Below are 12,200 nucleotides of genomic sequence, written 5' to 3' on the forward strand. Positions count from 1 at the left end.
GGAGGCTCCTGATTGGTTCATAAGGTGTGAATAAATGTGTCATGTAGCAGGAAGCAAAGCCACATCAGGCTTTCATGAATTCATGAAAGTGTGAAGTCTGTCTGCAGTGCAGTGGAGTGATCTCCTCCCTATGAATGAAGTTAGAAGTCTGGAAATTTAGGAAGCACAAATGTGATGAGGAGAAGGCGTGGAGCGCTGTGTCAGGCTCTGCTGTGGAAACCAGTGAACTTTTGCATGTTTTGAACTGGAAGAAGAAGCAGGATGTGAACTTTGTAGGTCAAAACAAAGCTCAGGGTCAAATTTGATCCAGTACTCATGTCATGATACTGACGTCCTGACTGCTGATCAGCTGATCGGTCCTTTCATGGTTTATCAGAGGACAAAGAAACTTGATTTAGTTTGGACAATCCACCAATCACAGAGCTCCATCAGAGACCTTACAGTAACTGCATTCACCAGCAGAGCTTTGATGGCGCTACTCTCCACGACCACTAGATGTCTCCACACTCTGTGCTGATCCAATGAATGATCAGAGCTGCTGAGCCTGTTTGCAGACCGAGGAGGAGCTCCTGGTGATCCGTGTGGGACTAAAAAGCTCTGATAACGTCCATCCAGCAGCTGATAACAGGGACATTTGGTGCCATGTCAGAGCTGCACAGTCAATCATCAGTTTGGCTCTTTAGTTTGAAGAGTTCAAAGCAGCAGCAGAGAATCTAAAGTGTGTCACACAGCACCAAGTTTCCTTTGGTCACATATGAAATGTGAGTCAAAGCTTAAGCTACACAACAACAACACACACAGCAGCTGATTGTAACATGAGCTCATCTGAAAGCCACCAAGAAGAATCCAGTGATTTGAAAGTCGCTGCTTTGGATTGTTAGTTTGATCTGAATCAGAATCCAGAGTTTGATGGAAATCTCCTCCTGAAACAATGAACCAGGTTAAAATACTTTAAATGAGTGCAGATGTATAATGTAATTTAACATGTTGATAATGGTTGTAGTGGGCTTGTAATGTAAATGTGTCTGATTAAATGTGACATTAATGGTGACGCTGCATAAACCTGATAAAACAGTTCTATTAGTGGGTCTGTGTGATCAGCATCAGTGGGTTAAGCTGAGGCCTTGACTAGTAGAACGTCATGTTGGTGTATGACAACACATGAGCCAACATCAGACTCCGAGCGCTACGATGCTAAAGATCAGAAGATCCAGTGTGACATCATCGTTACCTGGCAACAGCAGCCCTCATCTGACTTTATTGGAGGATATTTACACCAGCAACACTGTTTAGTTTGATATGACGGATTAACAACATGCTGTGATATCCAGTTCATCTGTAATAGATACTGGATCTAATCAGTCAGCAGATATTTGATCAGCTTATTTATAACTATACTAGAAACAAACACAACTGTGCTGGTGATTCATGCAAACTTGCATATCAGCCTTTGAAGGTTTTGTAGTATTGAGAACAAAGAGGTTGTGTTAGGGCTGAAAAGCCCGACTTGTTCTCCTCTGCAGGTCATCAAATGCACTACAGAAGTTACAAACAAAGCACGTGTAGTTGGGACAATTCTTCATTTACAAACAACAGTCACACAAACTACACAATTATTTTCCTCCAATTAGGACTTTTCACTTGCAGAAATGGTCCTGTGTGATTTCTAGGCTGTGATATAAAAACTAGTTCCTAATGGCAGCGATTCACTCAGTAAACATGTGTTTCCTTCACCAACCTCACACACAGATCCAATAAGATCAGGAAGTGGGCAGTATAGTACAATATGTGTTATTTTGTACTGTGCTGCCCAAACTAAAGATCTGCTGAAGTGTTGGAAATGATTCAGATGTTTATTTTGGACGATACAGCAGAAGATCAGACATGAAAGTGGAGATAACACAGAAGACCTGCAGCAAAGGGTCAGAGGTCAGACTGGGCCACGTGATTCAACAATGAGCCAATGATCATCAAGTAGTGACTAAAGCAGAGCCCTGACGTTCTGACATTTATCACACAGTTAGAACAAATGTCTGCTGATGACTTCATCTCATGAAATGACTGATAGATGTCAATTCATTGATCAGCTGAGCTGCTGATCTTCATCGTGCACAGAAACATTCAGCTTGTTTCAATCAGTAAATAACTCCCACTACTCTCAGTTTGAACTGTTCCCACTCAAAATGCTGTCAGAACAATGATCATTGTAGAACTTCACAAACATCACGTGTTGTTTTCCACATGTAAGATCAGCAAACATACAGAAACTTCCTGTTGCCACACACGGCCTCTAAAATCTCTTCCACGCTTTCTGTCTGAAGTCCACTCTCTGTGTCGGATCCACAGGAAACAACAAGATCTTATTAACATGGTTTTCAATGTGTCTCCTTCCAAAAGTCCAACCAATGAACAAATGTGTATATTTGTGGAGGCCGAACAAAAGCATGACACATTTGTCTGTTTCTATAAACTGGTGTCAAACACAAATATGAAGAGTTTCATTGACAGACTCCAAAATGCCCCCGCAGTGAATCACAGGAAATCCTACAGTGTGCAGAGAATCTTAATGGCTCCAACATCAACACATCCACAATGTTGGATCCAGTTCTACCTCACAGAGTTACTAAGACACACCCTCTGCCAGCATTACAACAGCTCCACCTGCTTCACCTGCCTCCTCAGCCTCTGTACACCTGAAGAGAAAAAAGAAAGGCTCCAAAAGCTCAAATCTACAAAGGATTCATGAAGTTTCATCCAACAAGAACATGTTTGCCTTCCACAGTGTGCTGTTAGACACCACTGTACCTCTGCCATTTCAAAAGAGCAGCTTGGGAACATTTTGGCTCCAAATACTTTGTGTTTAAGTTCCTAATCTTTGTTTTCTTTGTGAACAACATCTGGAGCTTTTTGACTCATAGAAACATCATTTTGTTCTTTAGATGACAGCAGATTGGGACTGAATAATCAGTCACTATCAAACCAATAAAGATGCTGATTTTACAGGAACTTTGTTGGAGAAGCTGGAAAGACATGAAACTGATCCCAAACCAGTTGATAGTGCTGATTATTCCAAATAAAGCTGTTTTCCATTTGAGATGAAATGACTTTCTGTCCTGATATATAATAAAGATGTTAGTTGTTTTTGAGCCCCTGTATTAAAAGTAGATCCAGTTTAAGTTTGATGTCTTTATGTCAAAGCTGCTCATGATGTTGAGCTGCTGATGGAATAAAAACAGGTAAAAATCTGCCTCAATATAAAAGCATGTAGTCCAGACTTAAATGTAGCCTATTGTTAGCTGAGGTCCACACACAGTGTTTGACAGTGTAAACTGCGTGAAAGGGCTGCTGGTGGAGCTCACTAGGATGAGCAGGTGACCATGTGCCACGAGGTGGAGAGCAGCTGGCCTGGCTTTGATTCTGACCACGCCCCTTTCTCTCTCCCTCTGCTTTGCTGTCACTTATCTTCACTGCTCTGTCCAATAAAGCTGAAAAAGGCCCCAAATCAAAGAAATCTGCTGCAGCCTCTGAAATGTCTTCTGTTTCCTTCCCGACGGCTTTTTCACCGTCAGCCCATCAGACAGTCCAGCAGCATTTATGATGATGTCATGATGTTGAAGAGACTGCTATGGTGGCCTCCCATGACCCCAGCCTCATCTACACTGAGATGCAGACATTTGAAAAGCAGACGACTGAATAATAGTCCAACACAACAGTCTGTGTACAGACACACACTGAGCTTTCATAGAGTCAAAGGAGTCAATCAAACACAGCTAGTTGAGTCATTTCTTGTGTGAGTCTAAAGTGAATCTAGTATTTGAAAGTCCACTTCCTGTATTTGTTGTTGAAGACTTCTTCAGCTTCTTCTCAAGGACATCAGCTGCTTGTTTGGCAGCAGAGGCAGTTAAGAAGCTTCCTGAAAACACTGAACAGTGAGTTCACTGTGGCATATGACAAATTCAGCTTTCTATGTGCAAATGTGTCTGTGTCAACCTTTCAAATGCTGTTGAATCCAAAACATCAGCGGCTCCTTGGCTGCTCACTTCATGCACTTCTGTCTTTGTGACAGTCCAATGACATCACAGCTGTTTCCACCCCAGTGTCTCAGGACTGGACACCTTTAAACATGTGGAGGATCAAACAGCCGTCCAGCTAAACATACATGAAACTATCAAAGCTGACAATCATTCCAATAACATCTAATGGTACATATATATAGACACAGGACTACAAGGAAATGGCTCTCAGCATCTGGCTGTGGGAACAAATGATCCCTGTTTGTCTTCAAATTGTGTGCATGTTTTAGACGTGTGTCACATGTAGAAACACAAAATGACACAAAGATGTGTTTGACACAACTGTGCAGCTGTAAGTTGTTTCTAATGATTCATTGAAGCTCTTCTAACATTCTGGAGACAATCAGTCCATGAATCTGTTCAACACCACAACAATTTGACTTCAATGTGAACGTTTGCCATTAAATAACCTTCTTCATCCAGCTGACAGCATCCTTCATTCTATGATATGAACAGTTCCTCCTGTTGATGACAAACCTCTGACATGATCTGCTTGAGGAGCTTTTTCATGTGAAGCTCTCTGAGCTCAGGGCTAAGTTGCTGTGTTTCATCTTTAAGAGCTGCTGCCTCCTCGCCGTTCTTCTTCTCCTAATGACACCATTTCTGCTTCAGATCTTTCACTGGGCCTAAAACAGATGAAGAGTAGATCTACTGCTGTTCACTGTTTGTGTCAATATGGAGAAATATGAAAGACAAACACAGCACATACAGAGAAATGTAGACAGAATGTGCAGCCAGTGCAGTAAATGGTCTAAATATCAGCTCTTTAGAAAATGATCCTGATGAACATGAAACTAACATCCAATGAGAAACACAGCTTCCTTGTTTCATGTCCAATAACAATAAATGAAGAGCTAATAAAGAGCTATTCTATTGGAAAATGCTGAGATGATTATTAGACAGAACCCAGCGGCTCACCAAAAGCCTGCATTGCAAATCTATATGAAAGTAATCTATGCTCATATATGGCAAAATCCTTTAAGTGTCACTGTGTTTTTCATCTGTGCTCTTGTTGGTTGGACAAGTTTGTAAATGACAAAGAGCTCAGTGGACTTTGCATCCATCAAATCCTGTTAGATGTTTGTTTTTCCTTCACAGCTTTGTGATGAAGGCTAAAGAACAGAGATATGAACTATTGCCAATATGAATCCTGATGCATGACGTGGGCACAGACCCACCAAAGCAACACTCAGCTCACCTCATTCCAGGCGCTTGTCTGCTGGAGACCATGAGCCTTGTTAGTCACACATTAGCACCGTGGTAGGAAACAGCCTCCATCATTTCATTAGATCTGAATTTGGACTGTTTCCCTCTGGATGAGAACCAAGTCTGTCAAATCTATTGATCCAACACAAACTATCAAACACATTGGCTCACAGTCAGATTGGCTTTGTATGGATGGTGTAACAGGGGCTGGGAAAGGATGCTGAAAGCTGAATATAATACAGAACAATAACAGGACATATAATCATGTAGAAACATGATCTTCAACAGGCACACTTCTATTATTCATGATCACAAAGAACTTGTGCAGCCCTGATATCAGCCCTAATATATGAGTGTGTTTGCCCAAAGATTGAAACAGCATCAACATGACAGCTGGAAGAAATCTTCTCTCAGCTTGTTTGGCAGAAGATCCCTGCAACAAAGATTGTAGCTGAAAGATGACGTGTGTAAAGTTTGTCTTTGGGAGGGTTGAGGCTGTTTTAGACCTTTGATAGTTTCAATCCAGTTCTGAAAGACAGAAATAAAAACAACATCATTAAGATCAGATCATGGAGCTGTTTCCTGCCTTGTTTCTAGCTTCACGTTACAAGACTTTACTACAATAAAGATGCTAACATGTATCTGTAGGAACAACATCATTGAATCTAGAACAACTGGAGCCAAACCAGTGGCTCTGCTGGGATCACTGGTGAGCCAACACTTCCTTGTTGATGCAGATTTCAGGGCTTCCTGTTGCTCCTCCGTTATAACTGTTCTCTCTTCTCAACACATGATGACACAAAGGAATCAGCAGTGATGAAGATGATGCTGAAGCACACATTTCACACATATAACAGAGCAGTGCAGTTACACACACCTCTGCTTGACATTAGGCCTCAAACAAAGACACAAAACACTAACTTGACTCTAAATAGAAGAAACTGGCAGCTTTTTCTGTTCTGTGCTTATTTATATTTGACACACATGCTTCTCTTTGTGCAAACACACATCGCACTATAAGGGTAACCTAGCACACAATGATTGGACAGCACAGTGATGATGCTGGGAGATCCTATACTGAAGCAACACAGAAACACTGAGAACTTTAAACATTGATTATATTGAGATAAGCAGCCGACCCAGTCTAGATAAAGGCGAGCAGCTGGGACCGCTGCTGCACCAAAAACAGGTTTCAGTGTTTCCATGTGTGTGTGTGATGTCTTTACTTATACTGGTCAATAGACTTTAGTCAACACATGATTGAAAGGTGTTACACATGAAATAAAAACAGTGTTTCATCTTTATTCCTCTGAAGCAGCTGCATTATAACCAATCTGCTCCTTTGTGGCCTTTAAAACAGCTTAAATAACTGTTGTTATATTTGTTTCTGCTCCTCTTGGACAGACGACTCTTGAAAAGACATTTTTGAATTTCAATGTGACTTTAACTGGATAAATATGGGATATATAAACATCCCTCTGCAACAAACTGATTCCAGCTTCTACCTCATGATAGGAATGTTTTTGTGGCTCAAGATGACCTGATATCTTTCATGATGGAGACATTTGACACATGTTTCACATATTAGAGACCAACAAGTTATTCATAGCAGTTTAAATACGGGAGTCACTTTTGGGCCCAGCAGATAAAACAGAGCCAATATTTCCTTCTTTATTTAAGTGACGTGTGTCACAGATGTGACCTAGTAAAGTGTAGCTGAACATTAGTAACGTTATTAACACTCTCAGCTCGTCCTTGTTCCAGACCTGAAGATCCTCTTCTTTCATTCAGCAGCAGCTTCAGGTCTCTGATGGTCCAGGCTTGTTGTTGGGAAACAGCCCTGCTGGGATGATGGTGTCCTCACAGAAACAGTCAGTGATGCTGTTGATCTCCATCACAGAGCACGTCCCAGTCTGCAGTCTCAGTCCTGCAGGGCCTCGCTGGCTTCCTGACTCCACCCAGTCAACAACAGGAAGTGTTTGCAGGAACAAACTGAGGCTGTGGTCAAACAGGAGTTTTATCTCCTGGCTCTGACTCTCACTGCGGCCCCGCTGCTGTGTCAACATGTGTTTGTGCTAAACAATGATGGAAAGTGTTATAAATGACTTGTTGGCCTCTGATCTGTCACAAACAGCTGAAACGTGTCTCTCATGAGTCACATGAAGGTTTCTGACAGAAAGGACAAAAAGTAGCTGCAGTCAGTTTGTGTCATTTTTATATTTATTCATCTGGGAGAAAAATCTGAGGGACATTAAAATGTGTTTTCAACAGAGACAAGAACATTAATATAACGTCACAGGTAAATGAACATATTTCAAGTAAACAGCTGGACTGATCAGGTCCAAACACAGAGTGATCAACAAACAGCTGTCATATCTTTATATATAAGCTCTTTATAAATCCAGTTCACTGCAGTCTGTTTACTAATAATGTCAAACTGTTAGAAACACAGAAACATCAGAATCGTCTTTGTTGACATAAACCTGTCTGGGATCCTTTGTTGTTCTTTTGATGCAGAGTTACATTATAAATATAAAGAGTTATTTCAGAGTCTCATCAGTTTTCCTGCATGTCTTTATTGAACACATCAGCAGGGCTGAAGCTCTCATGTTAAACACACACTGATCTATGGACACGTTCATGTGTTTCTAACAGCATCATAACCAGGCTGTTATCAGCTGCACTAACATGATGTCACACACACTGAATGTAACAGTGACATCATCACACAATCAGCTGTGATTGTTTCACTGTCATCAAACTAGTCAACAGGAAGTAGAATCAATAGAAACCAATCATTTACTGACAGCATGTCTGATGGAAATAAGTGCAGATTATGTATGAAGTATAACTGCACACAGTAACTGTGTTACAATAAGGACTTAACAGCGCCCTCTGCTGGAGTGTTTCAGTACTGCGTTAACTAGAATACACCACCTCCTCCTCCTCCTCACACCACCTGCTACAGCTCTACTCTTCTATGACTACAGTCATCCACAGCACTGATGTGAGGTCACATGGTTCATATGTAAGGAGCACAGAGACGTGCTAGCAGCTGACCTCAGGTCAGTTTAATGACTGTGAGCAGCAGCTGTGTTATTGTCACTGTGACAGGGAGACACTCTCAGACACAGCGCTCATGTCAGCTTGTTCTCATGCAGGAGGATCAGGAGCTCCATGTTTGTCTTCATGTTTGAATCATGATGTGTTTGTGCCATCAGAGTCTGTCATGAGTACTCAGGGTTTCACAGCAGCTCTTCTGGATGCTGACGAGGACTCCAACCTCATGTTTCACCTCTCTGAGCTTCTGATGTCTGTGAACACTCGTGTTTCTTCTCTGGGCTCATCTGGACAAAAACACCTTTCTGTGTTTGGCTCCAGCCTCATTCTGACTGACAGGAAGTGTGTTATCCATGAGCTTCTTTGTTTCCTGCTGTGTTTCCTGTCTGTGGACAAACACGAGTGTTTCAGCTGAGGACTTGGTTCCTTCCACCTGTCCATACAGGACATCACGCTGTCTTTTCTCTTTAAATGCAGCTCCAGGTCCTTCCACGTGCTGCTCTGTATTTGTGCAGTTTGTAGTGTGTCCTGGGAAACGTAGCACACATGGTGTTCTTCTGGTGTTTCCTCCTTTCACTGAGTGTGAAACACTGACGCTGTGCTGTTGTTGACAGAGGGAGCTGATTCTAGCTGCAGCTGGACTCTGTCATCTAACTGAATGTGTTGGTGCTGATCACGGGGCTCTGAGGGGGAGCAGCAGGAGGACTCTGGATGCTGACGTCAGTGTATCTGTGGAAGCTCACACAGCGTGTCTGTCATTCAATATTGTGCTATATATTGTATCTATGCAAAGATGAACAGACTGTGTGTTCACTGGTCTCTGTGCTGCTGACTGCTGCAGCTCTGATGTCATCATCACTCCCTCCTCCACCCTCAGCAGTCCCAGCATGCTGCTGTGGTGCACCCCACCCTCACTCTACACCTGAGCCATAGACCACACCCTCCACCTCAATATGCACCACAGTTTTCTCTGCTATGGAAATGAGATCAGGAGGAAATCATCATTATTATTATTTAATAAATGTTCACATTAATGTGGGCTTATTTGTTTCATATTAGAAACATTAGTCGAGTGTTTTTAGTATAAAATGGTGAAAGTCCCTCTTTTTGCTCCTCCCCTCACCTGTGGATGGACGGTGCTGTTACCGTGGTGACAGCTTGGATGTGTTTCAGTCCTGCCTGGTTATCACTGCAGGAATCTTTCACATTTATTACAGGTAATAACTCTGATTTTTCTGTGTATTATGAACTAAATGTATCCTGATACACACAGAGATGGATGAGCAGAGGTCACATGATGAAAGAACAAACATGGAGTCTTTGATTTATTTAGATATTTATTGATGAATGCAAACAAACCCTGACACTGAACCATCGTCCAGCTTTCACAGAACAAACCTGATCACATGACCTGCTGAGCCAAACAGTGAAAAGCTCCATGGCAACAACAACAAACAGCCTCACATATGTTAACAGAGGCTGTTAGAAGCACAGAGTCTTTACAGTCTTTCTCCTGTTTGTACACAGATCTCTGCACATCTTCATCACAGTTACTCACAGACGTGCAGAGTGTGTGGATATCAAAGCTAAGTTTCCACCATGTTTGTAGTCTGTACTGGGACTCATGGAGCATCTCTCTATGAGCACTCAGTGCTTTAAACAGTGAGTCCCAGTTTAACCAGCAGCCTTCACACCACACATCACACAGACATGGAAACTTCAAACCCTCAGACTGAAGACACCATCATAAATAAATAGATTGTGATGAAGATGAATAACTGGAACAGTTTGCTGTGGTTTCTTCTGTTCCTGTCAGAAATAAGAGTCTGGCAGCACTTTGCTCTCCTTCCACATGTTTAAGGAGGAAGTGAAGAAGAGTGAGTGAGTCGTCTTCCTCTGTGGGCCCAACATCAGGCAGCAGCCACGGATTTTTAAAAACCCAGCACACTGATTCAGAAACACTGAGTCCAGGTGACCAGAGTCATGTGATCAGTGAGGTCTTCACTCAGTACGTCACTGCTTCAGGACCTGATTCAGAGGTTTATAAGGATGTGGATCATTGGTGCTGATGTTGTGTGAGAGCTGGTGAACCATGGGGAACATAAATAACAACCAGGCCATCAGCAATTCTACCCCCAGCTCTAAAACCTACATAATACACTATACATACAGTTATATAGGTTATAGTATGTTATATATAAATGTAGTTCATTTTAATTTGTAGCTTCACGCTTCATATGTTTGTCCACCAGATGGCAGCACAGAGGCCTGTGTTGGAAAGCTTTGAGTAATGAAGCGTTTTCAATCCAAGCTTCAGAAAGCTTCATGTGGTCATCAAGGAACCAACCAGGAAACATCTGCTGTGTGTAAAAACACCAACACAAGAATTCAGAATGAAGACAAGAAACTCAAAGCTCACACACAAAACAGGTGGAGCTAATTTTGTGACGTGTTTCTGTAAAAACACCACAGAAGTGTATCATCAAAGTTTCCATGTGAGCTGATGATGCTGCTGCAGAGTTTCTGTTAACCTCCTGTGACCCCGCCTCCTCATACAGAGACATCTTATTGGTTTATTCATTCTGCTCAGCACAGACCTGCTGCACCCTGGATCCCAACAAGAGCTCCAGTTGGATCCAGTTTGATCCAGTTTCTGCAGTAAATCTAATGACAGAGCTCCAGGTGCACCTGCAGAGTCTTCTTGTTGTTTCAACCATGAACTCTGTTAAATGCAGTAATCAAACCATCATAGATCACAGATCCTGTTTGACAGATGAAGCTGTCCCTCTGAGTGTCTCTAACACAGCTTATTAAACTCACTGCAGTCTGTCCTACCTGGACATCAGGACAGACATCAGGTAGTTTTAATGATCAGTGATAGAGTGTATAAGAAGATGGATGATGACATGTTTGTTACTGTGTCTAACTGTGAGGAACTGAAGCAAAGGCTGAGGACAGACCCTGGATTAATCTGAGGACTTTGGTGGTCCTGCTGATGTGTTCAGTCTGTGATTGGACAGAGAGCCGGGGTCCAGGACCTGATGGGATTCAAACCATCAACTGTGTTTATATCACAGCTTCACATTTCTTTTCTCTTAAACGAGCTTCATGGTGTTGTTCTTGGCTGGTTTTGTTTCTACACATCCTTCCACAGACGACACCATCATGAACACCAAAGGTGGTTCAATAAGTCCAAACTCCTCTGACTGAATCAAACACTTCCTGTGTCTCTTTGGTGTCAGGCAGAACATCAGTCTAACACCTCATTATTTCACTCTGACCTCCATGTTGGTAGAATGTGTTAGTAGAAACATATTGAGCTGTGTGGATGGACTCAAACGTGCTGATATGTATTAGAAACAGTTCTCTGTGTGAGTCTGTAGAGATGAAGAAAGAAGACACAAAGACACCAGCTGGGTGAAGTCCAGGTGTTTGACTTGTTCAGTGTAGAGCACTGTGACCTGGATGACTGAGAACCTATGAACCACTATGATGTTCTAGATCATAGACGATGGTTTCATCATGTTAGAGACTGTCTCCCAGTTTAACCTACCAGTGATGGACACAGTGATCTTGGTCCTGCTGATGTTACAGATTGATGTCAGGCTGATCTTTATTATCACTGATGGACAGATTCATTTGCTTTTTGTGTCGTTCAGACTTCAGTATCACTGCTGCGGGTTGGATGAACTCTTATACTGCGAAACAGGTTTGTGTTTCTTTGATTTGACATGATTCACCAGGAAGTTCTGATCAGTTTGTCTTTCCTGTCTCCTTTTAGTCTGAAAGAACTTGATTTAAAGGTGCTTTTATTTTGGAGTCCCCTCTGACTATAATCATGTATTTAATGTTATTGTTTGA

This window comes from Oreochromis aureus, linkage group 3 (assembly GCF_013358895.1).
Source record: "Oreochromis aureus strain Israel breed Guangdong linkage group 3, ZZ_aureus, whole genome shotgun sequence".
Lineage (NCBI taxonomy): Eukaryota > Metazoa > Chordata > Actinopteri > Cichliformes > Cichlidae > Oreochromis > Oreochromis aureus.